The sequence below is a fragment of the Schistocerca piceifrons genome, chromosome 6, assembly GCF_021461385.2.
Source record: "Schistocerca piceifrons isolate TAMUIC-IGC-003096 chromosome 6, iqSchPice1.1, whole genome shotgun sequence".
NCBI lineage: Eukaryota > Metazoa > Arthropoda > Insecta > Orthoptera > Acrididae > Schistocerca > Schistocerca piceifrons.
In genome coordinates this window covers 267,529,480-267,547,643 of record NC_060143.1, presented here as the reverse complement: position 1 = coordinate 267,547,643, position 18,164 = coordinate 267,529,480, and positions in this window count along the sequence as shown.

Below are 18,164 nucleotides of genomic sequence, written 5' to 3'. Positions count from 1 at the left end.
AAGGCCATTTTGGTTAATGTTACAAGAGCAGATCAGTCAATCATCCAGACTGTTGCCCCTGCAACTACTGAAAGGGCTGCTGCCCCTCTTCAGTAACCACACGTTTGTCTGGCCTCTCAACAGATACCCCTCCGTTGTGGTTGCACCTACGGTACGGCCATCTGTATCGCTGAGGCACGCAAGCCTCCACACCAACGGCAAGGTCCGTGGTTACATCTACATCTACATTTATACTCCGCAAGCCACCCATCGGTGTGTGGCGGAGGGCACTTTACGTGCCACTGTCATTACCTCCCTTTCCTGTTCCAGTCGCGTATGGTTCGCTGGAAGAACGACTGTCTGAAAGCCTCCGTGCGCGCTCTAATCTCTCTAATTTTACATTAGTGACCTCCTCGGGAGGTATAAGAAGGGGGAATCGATATATTCGATACCTCATCCAGAAACGCACCCTCTCGAAACCTGGCGAGGAAGCTACACCACGATGCAGAGCGCCTCTCTTGCAGTCTTCCACTTGAGTTTGGTAAACATCTCCGTAACGCTATCACGGTTACCAAATAACCCTGTGACGAAACGCGCCGCTCTTTTTCGATCTTCTCTATCTCCTCCGTCAACCCGATCTGGTACGGATCCCACACTGATGAGCAATACTCAAGTATAGGTCGAACGAGCGTTTTGTAAGCCACCTACATCTTCTAAGGACTCTCCCAATGAACCTCAAACTGGTACCCGCATTATCAACAATTAATTTTATATGATCATTTCACTTCAAATCGTTCCTCACGCATACTCCCAGATATTTTACAGAAGTAACTGCTACCAGTGTTTGTTCCGCTATCATATAATCATACAATAAAGGATTATTCTTTCTATGTATTCGCAATACATTATATTTGTCTATGTTAAGGGTCAGTTGCCACTCCCTGCACCAAGTGCCTATCCGCTGCAGATCTTCCTGCATTTCGCTCAATTTTCTAATGCTGCAACGTCTCTGTATACTACAGCATCATCCGCGAAAAGCCGCATTGAACTTCCGACACTATCTACTTGGTCATTTATATATATTGTGAAAAGCAATGGTCCCATAACACTCCTCTGCGGCACGCCAGAGGTTACTTTAACGTCTGTAGACGTCTCTCCATTGATAACAACATGCTGTGTTCTGTTTGCTAAAAACTCTTCAATCCAGCCACACAGTTGGTCTGATATTCCGTAGGCTCTTACTTTGTTCACCAGGCGACAGTGCGGAACTGTATCGAACGCCTTCCGGAAGTCAAGAAACATAGCATCTACCTGGGAGCCTGTATCTAATATTTTCTGGGTCTCATGAACAAGTAAAGCGAGTTGGGTCTCACACGATCGTTGTTTGTGGAATCCATCTTGATTCCTGCAGAGTAGATTCTGGGTTTCCAGAAATGACATGATACACGAGCATAAAACATGTTCTAAAATTCTACAACAGATCGATGTCAGAGATATAGGCCTATAGTTTTGCGCATCTGCTCGACGACCCTCCTTGAAAACTGGAACTACCTGTGCTCTTTTCCAATCATTTGGAAACTTGAGGTACACTGCTGTTAGAAGTGGGACAAGTTCTTTCACGTGCTCTGTGTAGAATCATCAGGTCCAGTAGACGTTCCTCTGTTGAGTGATTTCAGTTGCTGTTCTATTCCATGGGCACTTATTTCGATGTCAGCTATTTTTTCGTTCGTGCGAGGATTTAGAGAAGGAACTGTAGTGCGATCTTCCTCTGTGAAACAGCTTTTGAAAAAGGTGTTTAGTATTTCAGCATTACGCGTGTCATCCTCTGTTTCAATGCCACCATCATCCCGGAGTGTCTGGATATGCTGTTTCGAGCCACTTACTGATTTAACGTAAGACCAGAACTTCCTAGGATTTTCTGTCAAGTCGGTACATAGAATTTTACTTTCGAATTCACTGAACGCTTCACGCATAGCCCTCCTTACGCTAACTTTGACATCGTCTAGCTTCTGTTTGTCTGAGAGGTTTTGGCTGCGTTTAAACTTGGAGTGAAACTCTCTTTGATTTAGCAGTAGTTTCTTAACTTTGTTGTTCTACCACGGTGGGTTTTTCCCGTCCCTCACATTTTTACTCGGCATGTACCTGTCTAAAACGCATTTTACGATTGCCCTGAACTTTTTCCATAAACACTCAACATTGTCAGTGTCGGAACAGAAATTTTCGTTTTGATCTGTTAGGTAGTCTGAAATCTGCCTCCTATTACTCTTGCTAAACAGATAAACCTTCCTCCCTTTTTTTATATTCCTATTAACTTCCATATTCAGGGAAGCTGCACCGGCCTTATGATCACTGATTCCCTGTTCTGCACATACAGAGTCGAAAAGTTCGGGTCTGTTTGTTATCAGTAGGTCCAAGATGTTATCTCCACGAGTCGGTCCTCTGTTTAATTGCTCGAGGTAATTTTCGGATAGTGCACTCAGTATAATGTCACTCGATGCTCTGTCCCTACCACCCGTCCTAAACACCTGAGTGTCCCAGTCTATATCTCGTAAATTGAAATTTCCACCTAAGACTATAACATGCTGAGAAAATTTATGTGAAATGTATTCCAAATTTCCTCTCAGTTGTTCTGCCACTAATGCTGCTGAGTCGGGAGGTCGGTAAAAGGAGCCAATTATTAACCTAGCTCGGTTGTTGAGTGTAACCTCCACCCATAATAATTCACAGGAATTATCCACTTCACTACAGGATAAACTACTACTAACAGCGACGAACACTCCACCACCGGTTGCATGCAATCTATCCTTTCTAAACACCGTCTGTACCTTTGTAAAAATTTCAGCAGAATTTATCTCTGGCTTCAGCCAGCTTTCTGTACCTATAACGATTTCAGCTTCGGTGCTTTCTATCAGCGCTTGAAGTTCCGGTACTTTACCAACGCACCTTCGACAGTTTACAATTACAATACCGATAGCTGCTTGGTCCCCGCATGTCCTCACTTTGCCCCGCACCCGTTGAGGCTGTTGCCCTTTGTGTACTTGCCCAAGGCCATCTAACCTAAAAAACCGCCCAGCCCACGCCACACAACCCCTGCTACCCGTGTAGCCGCTTGTTGCGTTTAGTGGACTCCTGACCTATCCAGCGGAACTCGTAACCCCACCACCCTATGGCGCAAGTCGAGGATTGTGTAGCCCACACGGTCGCAGAACCGTCTCAGTCTCTGATTCAGACCCTCCACTCGGCTCTGTACCAAAGATCCGCAGTCAGTCCTGTCGACGATGCTGCAGATGGTGAGCTCTGCTTTCATCTTAGAACTGGAACTTAGAACTACTTAAACCTAACTAACCTAAGGACATCACACACATCCATTCCCGAGGCAGGATTCGAACCTGCGACCGCAGCGGTCTCGCGGTTCCAGACTGAAGCGCCTAGAATCGCTCGGCCATATCGGCTGGCTGTAAATAGTTGCACCCGAGTTACCTTTATCATCCTTAACTTGAATGGCATCATTCCTGCCTTTTTCTGTTTCATACCCATCAAGATTCGGTGTTCTTGTGACGAGGATGTTTTGTGTATTCCTCCCTGGATTATCTCACTCGCTTTGACCATTATACGGATCGATATGTCTCTTTCAATTGAGGCTCCGTCTAAGCCCAAATTTACATCGGTTACGAGAAAGGCAGCCACCTTATTATCTAACCGTAGTGTTAAATGAAATTTTAAATCTTCGTTTAACAGCGTCAACTGTGATTGGTTGAGTGTAGTGTTAGTGAGATGAATAAATGGTTCAGCAACAGGACACTATGCTGACGCTCATCGGAAGAGGTGGTGGAAGCTCTACTATATATTTGTCTAACTTTCCTAAGCTTCTTACTGTGATCTTCAATAATCGGCTGGGCTGTTTCCCCCATACTTAAATCTACATAACCGATCAGACTGTCAAAAGTATGAACATTCTATGTCTTAACAGCTTTAAAAAAGAAATTATATTTCCAACAGTATTTAGTCTGTCTTCAGCACTGTGCCACTTTAAAGCCTTCACGTCAGGAAAAAAGACAAAAAAGTGACTTTATTGGAAGAGTGAAATTGTTTCCAAATCTACGAATATAATTAACGAACAAGTCGGATCATAACATCAGACTATTCTGTTAAAGTGAAGCGAATTTTTGAATGATGGTTGCCATCTATATTACTCACTGATTATTTTATTTAAGCCTTAGCTTAGCTATAATTTAGTTAAATTTTTGCCCTCCACATTGTGACCCTTTTCTCCCTATAGCTCCTCAGGGCTTTGATACTTGTGAGGCAGTCCAGTTGCGGCATGAAAGCACATGCTGACAGAGGTGTAAACAGACCACGTCTGTGTTCATGGGATGGTTCCTTCATGAATACGTTATCAGTATTACAGCTATTTTATCGGTTTAGCGTTGTTTATAGCTTCGCTGCTTCATACTTTTAATAAAAACTTTTAGCAGTTTCTTTATTGTTGTTAGTGCCCATTCGTTTTTCATAGGTGTATTAGCCTGCTCATTATATGAGTGTATTTTGCACTCTTGAGCTTTTTCTACTCGACGACTTGGCCTGTTTGATTAAGTCAGCTACCACTTGCACGCTTTAGTAGCTTTCTTTCTCGTACTGTCATTACCTTTCTACGTGATGCTTCTAGGTGATGTAACAGAGCACTGACAGTGGCTCTCTGCCTGTTACCTCCAAGTCCTTTGGTACCCTTATGCACGTTTGACGCCTCGGTCACGAGTAGGAAGAACTTTATCTGTGATGTAATGAAGCATTTACAGTTACTATCTGCCTGTTACATTTCTGAGGGACTATTAATTAATTTAGAAGTCACTGTAGCAAATAGCAAGAATTTTTACCGTTAATCTCAGTTAGGATGCAGTATTTTATGAGCTGAAATTTAGCCGACCGTTGTGGACGAGCGGTTCTAGGCGCTTCAGTCTGGAACCACGCGACCGCTGCGGTCGCAGGTTCGAATACTACCTCGGGCACGGACGTGTGTGATGTCCTTAGGTTAGTTAGGTTTAAGTACTTCTTAGTTCTGGGGGACTGATGACGTCAGATGTTAAGTCCCATAGTGCTCAGAGCCATTTGAACCATTTTAGAGCTGAAATTTATACCCTCTACCACCCCCTGAAACGTAGTTGTGGCTCAGTGCTCCATAGTCCTATCCATGTCTGTTATCCTTTAGTTATTTTCAGTTTATTGATTTGTTATTGTCTTTAATAGCAATTTATACTTATACCAGTTTGTAATTTCCGCATATTGTTTAATGATGCCTAGAACAAGCGAAACGCATGCCAAATGACGAATTCAGTTGTAAATATACGAATAAATAAATCTATCTTGTGCAACCAAGTCTGCTTTTTATGTTCTAAAAATCTGTACCGTTTCATTGACCTGTGCCAATGCGATGTTCATGGAGTGGCGTGATCTGAATTACTCCTAAATCTGTATTATGAAAACAGTAGCAATAGCCCTGCTGCTCTTAGGGAAACAGAAGCATTAAAGGAATACGGAGAGGTCCTCTTTCTTTACAATGCTTGAAAAACTTTTGGGGGAAATCGAATCACTGGCCGCTTGCTCCAAACTGTGTTGGCACTAACATCACCAGATTTGAACCTGTATGATTTCTGGATGTAGGGTTTCATTAAGGGCACGGTTTTTCAACAATAGACATGGCTTACCAGCAAGACACTAACAATCTCTACTAAGTTTGCAGGTTGTCGTAGATGCAATTGGACGTCATATTACGAGACGTTTATGACCTGGAATGTAAGCACGGTACACAATTAACAAATGTTTCCATCACATGTGGAAACTGTGATTCTTTCAATCGTTTATTACTTATTTCTTTCCCGCATGTAGTTACAAATGTTTCCACAAAATTTACTCGTCCTATGATCAATCGTTTTCCATTGGTAAGGGGGGGGGGGGGGCCTCGAGTAGAGAAAGTTTAATTGTACGCCTCCTGTAGTCAGATTGGCAGAAAATAACTTCCAAAACTAATTCTGGAGTACAGCCACATGGGACAAGACAAAGTGGAAGAACACGGAGTAGATGGCTGGACCTTGTTAACCAGAACAGATGAAATCACCTAATATTTGAATGGAAGAGAAGAACAAGATAATCGCGAATTAAACTTATATCTGATGCGTTCAAAGAGGGATACCACCGTAAAGGACACCCCCATGAATGTTACATTAAAACTGCTCCCCGTCTGACTGTCAGCCGCGCGGGATTACCCGAGCGGTATGAGGCGCTGCAGTCATGGGCCGTGCGGCTGGTCCCGGCGGAGGTTCGAGTCCTCCCTCGGGCATGGGTGTGTGTGTTTGTCCTTAGGACGATTTAGGTTATGTAATGTGTAAGCTTATGGACTGATGCCCTTAGCAGTTAAGTCCCATAAGATTTCACACACATTTGAAGATTACGTCTGACCGACATATTTCACCTAGCAACAGTCACAAGAAATATTATGAACACAGGTAACATTCAAGATGTCGTTGTCATGTTGCTCTCAGAGTGATTGCTCCTTAGTGGAGTGCACTACGTGTTGGAGGATATAACTTACAGATAAATAGAGGGTGCTCAGCTGATGGCGCGGCGGGCTTTCGCCTGGTAAGTTATTTGGGTAATTGCTCCGGCAAGTATTCGCACGCAGGCCCGCCGCCTCGGCGCTGCCCTCACCGCGACTTTATTGTCGGTCGCACCGCCGCCGCCGCCACCGCCTGCCCTTTTCGCGAGAAACCCTTTCGAGGCTCGCCCTTCACGTCCCCCTCCCCCCCCCCCTCCTACCTCACTTTACCCCGCCTACGCTCTGCGTACAATACAGTTCCTCGGAGAATTTCCTCAATAAAATTGCCTCTCCCCGTCGGGACGCCGGCGTCTCGGGCGCCGAGGTTCCGCCCCCGCGTTCTATTCCCTGCCCCGTCCCCCTCCGCCCCCTCCGCCCCGTCCAACCACCTCTCACAATGCAGAAGGCAACTGCACATGCACAGACGCACACACATGTACCGAGACTGGAACGGAGCACTCACATCTTTCCTCGGCGGCGCGGCGTGTGCATTGTAGATTCGCGGCTTACGGCCCGCTCCGCACTACATTGCGGGATTTCTCACCGGGCATGACACGGTCTCCCTCTGCCCCTTCCCCCAGCCATTTTCTCACCGGCGCAGCCTCCGTGCCCTTCCACCAATCCCCGACCTCGGCTCATTGGGTGCGCTGTAATCGCCGCGGTCTGCCGCACACAGCCGCAATGGGCTTACGCGGACCACTTGTTCTGAATCAGGGCGGCGGCGGAAGGGCGCTGCCCTTCTGTTCTCTACGCGCGACGCCCTCCGGATTGTCTTTCCCTTCGCTCGCAATTGCATTGTGCTCCAAAACGAGAAATGAAATCTCCAACGTAAGGATGATAGCCTAGGCCCGTCTCTTTCTTACGTCACTGCCGAGCTGGAACAGCAGGTATCACTGCGGTGGTCTCAAGAAACGATAGCGAATATTCCTGGCAAATTTTCGGCACGTCAGTCATTCGTGAAATCTTTCCGTGCTATTGCACACGAAACCACTTCGATTAGTTAACACATTTAGACAGCTTAAACATTCACAGTCTCTCTAGCATCATTTCGCAAGAATATTAAGTTAGCTAACGAAGAATCTGCAGTCATATGATTTGGTAACGAAATAGCTACCATTGAAATCCAGCATTTGAGATTATCAAGCCACTGTCCCTGAAACTTATTCTATTTCTCAAGGCACAAAGGAATTAGTGATATTAACTGCCTTTGGGCATTAACTGAAATCAATGTAGAGGGCATCTGTGTGGTGTATGGCTGGAAAAAGCATTTAACTCAGTACCACACCTGCGCTTGTTGTCGAAAGTACGATTTCTTGGGATACCAGGTGATATTTGTGACTGAGCTAAGGGAGGACGCCCAATGTTATCTTGAAATAAGAGTCATCGTCAGAAATTGCTCGTCAATATTTTATAAGTTATTTTAAAGTTTCAGTTATTTTAAAGTTTATATGTGTTAATAAAAAATGTTGGAACACGAGAGGCAATACTGACCCTACGACTTGTCTTAGAGGAAAGATTAAGGAAAGGCAAACTTACGTTTCTAGCATTTGTAGGCTTAGAGAAAGCTTTTGACAATGTTGACTGGAATACTCTCTTTCCAGTTCTGAAGGTGGCATGGGTAACATACCGGGAGCGAAATGCTATTTACAATTTGTACAGAAACCAGATGGCAGTTATAAGAGTCGAGGGACATGAAAAGGAAGCAGTGGTTGGGAAGTGAGTGAGACAGGGTTGTAGCCTCTCCCCGATGTTATTCAACCTGTATATTAGGAAGCAGTAAAGGAAAGAAAAGAAAAGTTCGGAGTAGGTATTAAAATCCATGGAGAAGAAATAAAAACTTTGAGGTTCGCCGGTGACATTGTAATTCTGTTAGAGACAGCAAAGGACTTGGAAGAGCAGTTGAACGGAATGGACATGGTCTTGAAAGTAGGGTAAAAGATGAACATCAACAAAAGCAAAACGAGCATAACGGGATGTAGAGGAATTAAGTCGGGTGATGCTGAGGGAATTAGATTAGGATATGAGACACTTAAAGTAGTAAAGGAGTTTTGCTATTTGGGGAGCGAAATAACTGATGATGGTCGAAGTAGAGAGGATATAAAATGTAGACTGGCAATGGCAAAGAAAACGTTTTGAAGAAGAGAAATTTGTTAACATCGAATATAGATTTAAGTGTCAGGAAGTCGTTTTTTAAAGTATTTGTATGGATTGTAACCATGTATGGAAGTGAAACATGGACGATAAATAGTTTTGAAAAGAAGGGAATAGAAGCTTTTGAAATGCGGTGCTACAGAAGAATTCTGAAGATTAGATGGGTAAATCACATAACTAATGAGGAGGTATTGAACAGAACTGGGGAGAAGAGGAGTTTGTGGCACAACTTGACAAGAAGAAGGGATCGGTTGGTAGAATATGTTCTGAGGCATCAAGGGATCACAAATTTAGCATTGGAGGGCAGCGTAGAGGGTAAAAATCGTAGAGACCTAGAGATGAATACACTAGCCAGATTCAGAAGGATGTAGGTTGCAGTAAGTACTGGGAAACGAAGAAGCTTGCACAGGATAGAGTAGCATGGAGAGCTGCATCAAACCAGTGTTAGGACTGAAGACCAGAACAACAACAACGACGAAAAATCTGCAATCATAGCCTTCAGTGACGAAATGGCTACCGTTTTAATTAAGAATTTGATATTATCAAGCCACTACGTCTAAAACGTATTTTATTTCTCAAGACATAAAGAAAAGAGTGATATCAGCTGCCTTTGGGCGTTGACTGAAATCAATGGAGAGGGCTTTTGTGTGTTGTGTGACTGGAAAAAGCATTTGACTCAGTACCACATCTGCACTTATTGTCAAAAGTACGATAGCATGGGATATTAGGTGAAATTTTTGACTGAACACAGGACTTTTTGGTAGGGAGGACGCACCATGTTATCTTGGATGGAGAGTCGTCGTCAGAAATTGCTCGTCAATATTTTATAACGTTTTTGTCTTCAGTTATTTTAAAGTTTATTTGTGTTAATATTTTTGTAAAAGTAACTTATTAGTGTATTTTCATTAATCTCAGTCTTTCTTCCTGTGTTTCTGACACGAGTGGTATTATTCCTGAGTGTGCTTACTTCGTTCGTCCAAACCTCACGCCTCACTAGTGTGTTTGTATTTTGCGGCGTGCAGTTGCACCTGTAGCGGTTATTAATCTAAGTACTAAGAAAAGTTATTTGTGCACTGTTATACAGTTGTTAAATTTAATTTCAGCGGTTTTTCGTGCTGTTTGTGGCGAAATAACGATTTAATAAACTTTTGGAACGGCCGCTCGTCGTTTTTTTTTTTAGAATTTTCTGTACGTTGGAGTCGTTTAGGAAATTTCGTGCTTTAATTTTCAGCTGAAGTTGCTTACTGTGTCTAGTGAAATAATACAGTAAAATTTTAATTCGGTGTTTTAACTTCGTTGAGTGTTCCAGTGGCTGCTTAAATGTATGGTTTTATCCATAAATTTTTGTGAAGTTTTGTTGGTTTTGTTATTAGCTCTGTTGTAGTAGTATTAATACAAGTAATTGCTTTATTAGTAGACACAGAATTTCGAGACCTCTGTTGTTAGTTCTATAAATAGTTCTACTGGTGTAACTGAACTTAGGTAACATAGATGTATAGTTTTTTTTTTTCAATAAACGTAAAATTTACCCATGAGTGAGAAATGTGGGCTCTGTCGTAGGTTTGTGAGTAGTAGGTTCCTCTGTGGGATTTGTTCAAAGTATTTTCATTGGGGAGGAATGCAGTCGAGAAGCCAGTGGACACTCTAGAAGGATCCTCTCCTTAGAATGCAGATTCTGTACTAGCTCTGAGCACTATGGGACTCAACTGCTGTGGTCATAAGTCCCCTAGAACTTAGAACTACTTAAACCTAACTAACCTAAGGACATCAGACACATCCATGCCCGAGGCAGGATTCGAACCTGCGAACGTAGCGGTCGTGCGGTTCCAGACTGTAGCGCCTTTAACCGCTCGGCCACTCCGGCCGGCAATAGATAAGCAAGAGCGTAAGATATGTGCCCTGCAGGTGCAGTTACATCGCGCAAAGGAGGAACTAGGTAGGTTGAGGAGGGTGAATGGTGGTGGGGAATGGTAACTCGCAGCTGGCAAGAAGGCAGCTAGGAGGAGGTGGTGGTGTGCGTATATGCAATTGATTTGACCAACTGTCAGAGCTGAATGGAGAGGAGCCTCTTGTAGCTGTAGATGTAGGGAACAAGCAGCAGTCCTCAGCAGCTCGGAGGCCTAGGTCAGTTGGAAAGTCTAAAAAAAGAAGAAGGTTCTGCTGCTAGGTAGTTGGCACGGTAGAGGAGTGGGTAGCAGTTGTAGCAAGTGTAAGGGAGTTTCTACCAGGTCACCAGCACTGTGTAGCATAGTGCAAGGTTGGATCAGGTGACTGACAGATTAGGCGAGTTATGTAGGAATTTTACGAAGGGGATCAGGCAGTGATAGTGGGTGGAGCAGGGAACAGTCTTGATAGGAACGGGTAATATGATGTAGCAGGTGACCTGGTAAATATAGCTACTCAAACCGATGGCAGTAATGTGCATCTCGTGCAACTGTTTCAGTGGCATGATCGGCCTGATCGTAATGCGGCTGTTAGGCCCGTTAACATGAGGATGGGGATGGGGATGGGGATGGTGCTGATGGCAGAGGGCATGGGTCACATTTTAGTGGTGCCAGTTGGGTCTATCGGTAGATCGGATTTAACTAGGCATGGCCTACACCTCAATAGGTATAGGAAGCGGAGGATGGCAAATTGGTGGCAGCGTAGTGGATGGGGGTGGGATCACAAATGGAAAAATTGCTGTAGTAGTTGATGTTAGAGCTGCAGCTGATAGGTATACCCGCTTAAAGGAAGATCCTCTAAGGGCTCATCTTCAGAGGACTTCACGTTTCCAAGTAGAGAAGAAATTAGCATGTTTTATCAAAATATATGAGGTATTAGAGATAAATTTAGTGAACTGCTTATAGACCTTAACTCTGAAATTATTCGTATGGCAGAGCACCACTTAAATAATTTGGCAATTCAGAGCCTTCCTTTACCAGGATACAGATTAGCTGGCTGTTTTTCAATGAGTGGTTCAAAAATGTTTCAAATGGCTCTGAGGTCATCAGTTCCCTAGAACTCAGAACTACTTATACCAAACTAACCCAAGGACATCACACACATCCATTCCAGAGGCAGGATTCGAACCTGCGACCATGGCTGGGGGAGTGGCTGTGTACGTAATAAGCAGTATTCCATTTGAGTCTGTAGACGTATCACGGCACTGCACTGAACAGATATTTGAATGTTCTGCAGGGGCAATTGAATTCAGTAAACTAAAATTTTAATTGCTGTTGTTTATAGGCCTCCTAACTCTGACTTCAGAGCATTTCTGCTCAAGCTAGAGAGGGTTCTTGATTTACTTTGTAGGAAGTATCAGAAATTAGTTATACGAGGTGACCTCAACATAAATTTGGTGTATGATGGCGCAAGAAAAAGAATTTTGGTAGATCTGCTAAATTCATATGATCTGATGCAAACTGTGTTTTTTCCAACTACGGTGCAGGGGAACAGTAGCGCTGCCATAGCTAATATTTTTATTAAGTCTTCATTACTAGATGGGAACTTCTGTTAGTAAAAGGGTGAATGGCCTTTCAGACCATGATGGACAAAATTTTAACACTAAAAGGCTTACGTAGTCAAACAGATGTCACATATAATTACAAACTATGTATGGAAGTTAATCCAGCAGCAACACAGAGTTTTTTAAACCTTTTCAAGAAACAAAGGTGTCAGGATGTTCGTAGTGCTGATAATGTAGATGATAAATACACTACTGGCCTTTAAAATTGCTAGACCAAGAAGAAATGCAGATGATAAACGGGTATTCATTGGACAAATATATTATACTAGAACTGACATGTGTTCATCAATAGAAGTGACTGGCGTATTGTGACGAGCCAGTTGCTCGGCCACCATGGACCAGACGTTTACAAATGGGGAGAGATGTAGAGAATGTGCTGGCTAGGGCAGCAGTCGAACATTTTCTGTATCCAGAAAGGCCCATACAGGACCTGCAACATGCGGTCGTGCATTATACTGCTGAAATGTAAGGTTTCGCATGGATCGATTGAAGGGTAGAGCCACGGGTCGTAACACATCTGAAATGTATCGTCCACTTTTCAATGTGCTGTCAATGCGAACAAGAGGTGACGGAGACGTGTAAACAATGGCAGCCCACACCATCACGCCGGGTGATAAGCCAGTATGGCGATGACGAATACGCGCTTCCAATGTACGTTCACCGCGATGTCGCCAAACACGGATGCGGCCATCACGATGCTGTAAACAGAACCTAGATTTATCTGAAAAAATGACGTTTTGCCATTCGTGTACCCAGCTTCGTCGTTGAGTACACCATCGCAGGCGCTCCTGTCCGTGATGTAGCATCAAGGGTAACAGCAGCCATGGTCTCCGAGCTGGTAGTCCATGCTGCTGCAAACGTCGTCGAACAGTTCGTGTAGATGGTTGTTATCTTGCAAACGTCCCTATTTGTTGACTCAGGGATCGAGACGTGGCTGCACGATCCGTTACAGCCATGCGAATTAAATATCTGTCATCTCGACTACTAGTGATACGAGGCCGTTGGGATCCAGCATGGCGTTCCGTATTAACCTCCTGAACCCACAGACTCCATATTTTGCTAACAGTCATTGGATCTCGACCAATGCGAGCAGCAATGTCGTGATACGATAAACCGCAATCGCGGTAGGTTACAATCTGACCTTTATCAAAGTCGGAAACGTGATGGTACGCATGTCCGCTCCTTACACGAGCATCAGAACAACGTTTCACCAGGCAACGCCGGTCATCCGCTGTTTGTGTAAGAGAAATCAGTTGGAAAATGTCAGCACGTTATAGGTGTCGCCACCGGCGCCAACCTTGCGTAAATGCTCTGAAGCGCTAATCATTTGCATATCACAGCATCTTCTTCCTGTCGGTTAAATTTCGCGTCTATAGTACGTCATCTTCGTGGTGTAGCAATTTTAATGTCCAGTTGTATATAATGCTTTCCTTAACACAGTTCGCATGCTCCTTGAGAGTTGCTTTCCATTAGAACGTTCTAAGCGGGGTACAGTTGGTTTCCATTAGAACGTTCTAAACGGGGTACTAACAGTAATAGGCAGCTTGGGTGGCTGACTAGTGGGACAAGGATATCATGTACAACAAAACGGGAATTATATCAAAATGCTAGAAGTAGTCACAATTTAGCTTCAGTAGCCCATTACAAACAGTATTAGGAAGGCAAAGAATTTGTGTTATGTAAATAGAATAGCTAATTCACAGGATACATTTAGAACCATGTGGTTAGTTGTGAGAAAGTGTCTGGTCAGCAGCAGAATGTCGACGATATAAAGTCAGTTCGTAATAAAAATATTTCTGTTACTGATAAATCAAATATATGTACAATATTTAACAATCATTTTCTGAGCACTGCAGCTGGGATAAATAAAATTTAGTTTGCTACAGGGAATCATATAACTTTCTTGGCAAATGCATTACAGAGATTGATGTTTGAAATACTCCTCTGTAATACATACAAGGGGTGACTGAGTCAGTATCTAAATCACTGAAGAATAAGGACTCTCATGGTTATGACGGAGTGTTGCACCTGTTAGCCCTATATTTAGCCATATTTGTAATTTTTCCTTTAGGAATGGTCAGTTTCCTAACCAGTTAAGGAACTTAGGAGTAAAGCAGCTTGATAAAAAGAGAGAAAGTGATAATGTAGATAATTTTAGATCTATTTCCGTGCCATCAGTGTTTGATAAAGTTATTGAAAAGGCTGTGTATGTAAGGAAAATTTATCATTTATACCACGCGATTAGCTAGCAAGTGTACAGTTTGGCTTTAGAAGTCGTTTAACAACTGAAAATGATATATTCTCTTTCCTCTGTGAGGTACTGGATAGGTTAAACAAAAGGTGTCGATCGCTAGGCACTTTTTTCTTTTTTTTATTTAACTAAGGCGTTTGACTGTGTTGATCGCAAAATATTGCTTCATAAGTTGGACCATTACAGAATATGGGGAGTAGCTCACAATTGGTTCATCTCTTACTTTAGCAACAGACAGCGAAAGGTCATTATTCACAATGTTGAGAATGGCTTTGATAAGGGGACTGAGTGGGGTACAGTCAATTGGGGGTTGCCCCAGGGATCAGTGCTGGGGCCACTCCTGTTCCTTATTTATACAGGGTGTTACAAAAAGGTACGGCCAAACTTTCAGGAAACATTCCTCACACACAAAGAAAGAACATATGTTATTTGGACATGTGTCCGGAAATGCTTACTTTCCATGTTAGACCTCATTTTATTACTTCTCTTCAAATCACATTAATCATGGAATGGAAACACACAGCAACAGAACGTACCAGCGTGACTTCAAACACTTTGTTACAGGAAATGTTCAAAATGTCCTCCGTTAGCGAGGATACATGCATCCACCCTCCGTCGCATGGAGTCCCTGATGCGCTGATGCAGCCCTGGAGAATGGCGTATTGTATTACAAAAAAATGACTCTGAGCACTATGGGACTCAACTTCTGAGGTCATCAGTCCCCTAGAACTTAGAACTATTTAAACCTAACTAACCTAAGGACATCACACACATCCATGCCCAAGGCAGGATTCGAACCTGCGACCGTAGCGGTCTCGCGGTTCCAGACTGTAGCGCCTAGAACCGCTCGGCCATCCCGGCCGGCTTATTGTATTACAGCCGTCCACAATACGAGCACGTAGAGTTTCTACTTTTGGTACCGGGGTTGCGTAGACAAGAGCTTTCAAATGCCCCCATAAATGAAAGTCAAGAGGTTTGAGGTCAGGAGAGCGTGGATGCCACGGAATTGGTCCGCCTCTACCAATCCATCGGCCACCGAATCTGTTGTTGAGAAGCGTACGAACACTTCGACTGAAATGTGCAGGAGCTCCATTGTGTATGAACCACATGTGTCGTACTTGTAAAAGCACATGTTCTAGCAGCACAGGTAGAGTATCCCGTATGAAATCATGGCGGTGAATCGAGAAAGTACAGTACATACTGACGAAACTAAAATGAGCTCTAACATGGAAATTAAGCGTTTCCGGAAACATGTTCACATAACATCTTTTCTTTATTTGTGTGTGAGGAATGTTTCCTGAAAGTTTGGCCGTACCTTTTTGTAACACCCTGTATAAATGATATGACCTCTAGTATTACGGGTAACTCGAAAATATTTCTGTTTGCTGATGCACTAGCTTGGTAGTAAAGGATGTTGTGTGCAACATTGGCTCGGTTTCAGATAGTCCAGTTCATGGCTTAAATTCAAGGCTTGTAGAAAATAAAATAATGATTTATCACAGTTAGACTCTGTTTTTACAGTTTCTAACACACAATTCAACAAAACCTGACAGTTTAATTTCACTGAATGGGCATATGATCAGTGAAACCGAACAGTTCAAATTTCTAGGTGTTCAGATAGCGAAGTGACTCGGAAATCCCACGTTCAGGATGTTGTTCGAAGACTTCATGCTGCCATTTTTACTATTTTAACGGTATCAGAAGCGACTGATCGTTCGAGACGAAAATTAGTCTACTTCGCTTATTTTCATTCGCTTATGTCATATGGTATTATATTTTTGGGTAACATTTCCCGTTCTAACAGGATATTTTTTGTTCAGAAACGGGCAGTTCGGGCAATAAGTGGTGTAAGTTCACGAACCTCTTGTCGACTACTTTTCATGAGCCTGGGTGTTTTGACATTGGCCTCTCAGTGTATATATTCCTTACTGCCATTTCTTGTTAACAATATTAGCTTATTCCCAAGAATAAGCAGCTTTCTCTCAGTTAATACTCGGCAGAAATCAAACCTTCATTTGGATCGAACTTCCTTAAATCTCGTGCAGAAAGGTGTGCAGTATGCTGCTGCATCCATTTCTAATAAACTACCACTCGAATTCAAATATCTTAGCAGTAACTGACGCGCTTTCAAATCGAAACGGAAGAGATTCCTCATTGGTCACTCCCATTCTGCGGAGGAGTTCCTTAAAAAACTAAGCTGGAAGCTTGTTGTTGTATTGATGATTGCTTTTACATAAACTTATGAATTGACTTTTTTCGGGTTCATACATTTTTTTTTTTCTGTTTTTACTTTTATGTTACAATTTCATCTACTGACAGCTTCCATGACCTTGGAGATATACTCCTCAACTTGGTCCTACGGAACTTGATGTGTCAATAAACAAATAAAATAAAAATTACTTCAAATAAGCCCCAGGGAAGTGTGTTAGGACTCTTATCGTTCATAGTATATGTCAATGGCCTCGCAGACAATATTAATAGCAACCTCGGACTTTTTGCAGATGATACAGTTCAAAAAATGTTTCAAATGGCTCTGAGCACTATGGGACTCAACATCTGTGGTCATAAGTCCCCTAGAACTTAGAACTACTTAAACCTAACTAACCTAAGGACATCACACACATCCATGCCCGAGGCAGGATTCGAACCTGCGACCGTAGCAGTCGTGCGGTTCCTGACTGAGCGCCTAGAACCGCTAGACCACCGCGGCCGGTCGATGATACAGTTGTTTACGATGAAGTACTGTCGGAAAGAGGCTGTATAAGTATTCAATCATATCTTGACACGGTTTCAAAGCGGTGTAAGGATTGGCAACTTTCTTGAAATATTCAGAAATGTGAAAATGTGCACTCGACTAACTGAAAAAAACCGTGTCCAATGACTACAATATCAACGAAAAACTGTTGAAATCGGTCAACTTACACACATATCTGGATGTAAAACTTTGTAAGGATATAAAATGGAAAGATCACATATGTTCCGTTGTGAGTAAAGCAGGTGATAGACTTCGGTTTATTGACAGACTACTGGAGAAGTGCAACCAGTCTACAAAGGAGATTGCTTACAATTATAAATCACTTGAGCGCCCGGTTCTAGAACATTGCTCATGTGTAAGGGACCCGTATGAAATAGGACTAACAGGGGATATTGAACGTATATAGAACGGCAGCACGGATAGTCATTGGTTTCTTTGATCCGTGGGAGAGTGTCACAGAGATATTGAAGGAACTGAACTGGAAAATTCTTGAAGATGGACGGAAACTATCCCGAGAAAATCTATTAAACTTTCAAAAAGCAGCTTTAAATTTGACTATAGACACGTACAACCGCCTACGTATCGTGAGGATATGTTTAGAATAATTACTACACGCACACGTATTCAGCCAACCATTCTTCCTGCCCTCCGTACCTGAATAGAGCGGGAAGGAAGCCCAATAATTGGTACAGTAGGACGTTCCCTCTGCCATGCGCCTCACGTTGGTTTCCAGAGTATAGGTGTAGATGTAGAAGTTGAATATTTGTTGCGGACCGCTATTCGCACACAGGTCTCCTGCTTACAACGCAGATGCGCTGAACATTGCTTCATCCGAACACGGTTGTCATTGCAGCTGCACGGAGAACCCTAGTACGTCTCCTGATAAAATCAAATTCTCAACTTATCCACCATTTACCGATGTAGTTCCCCT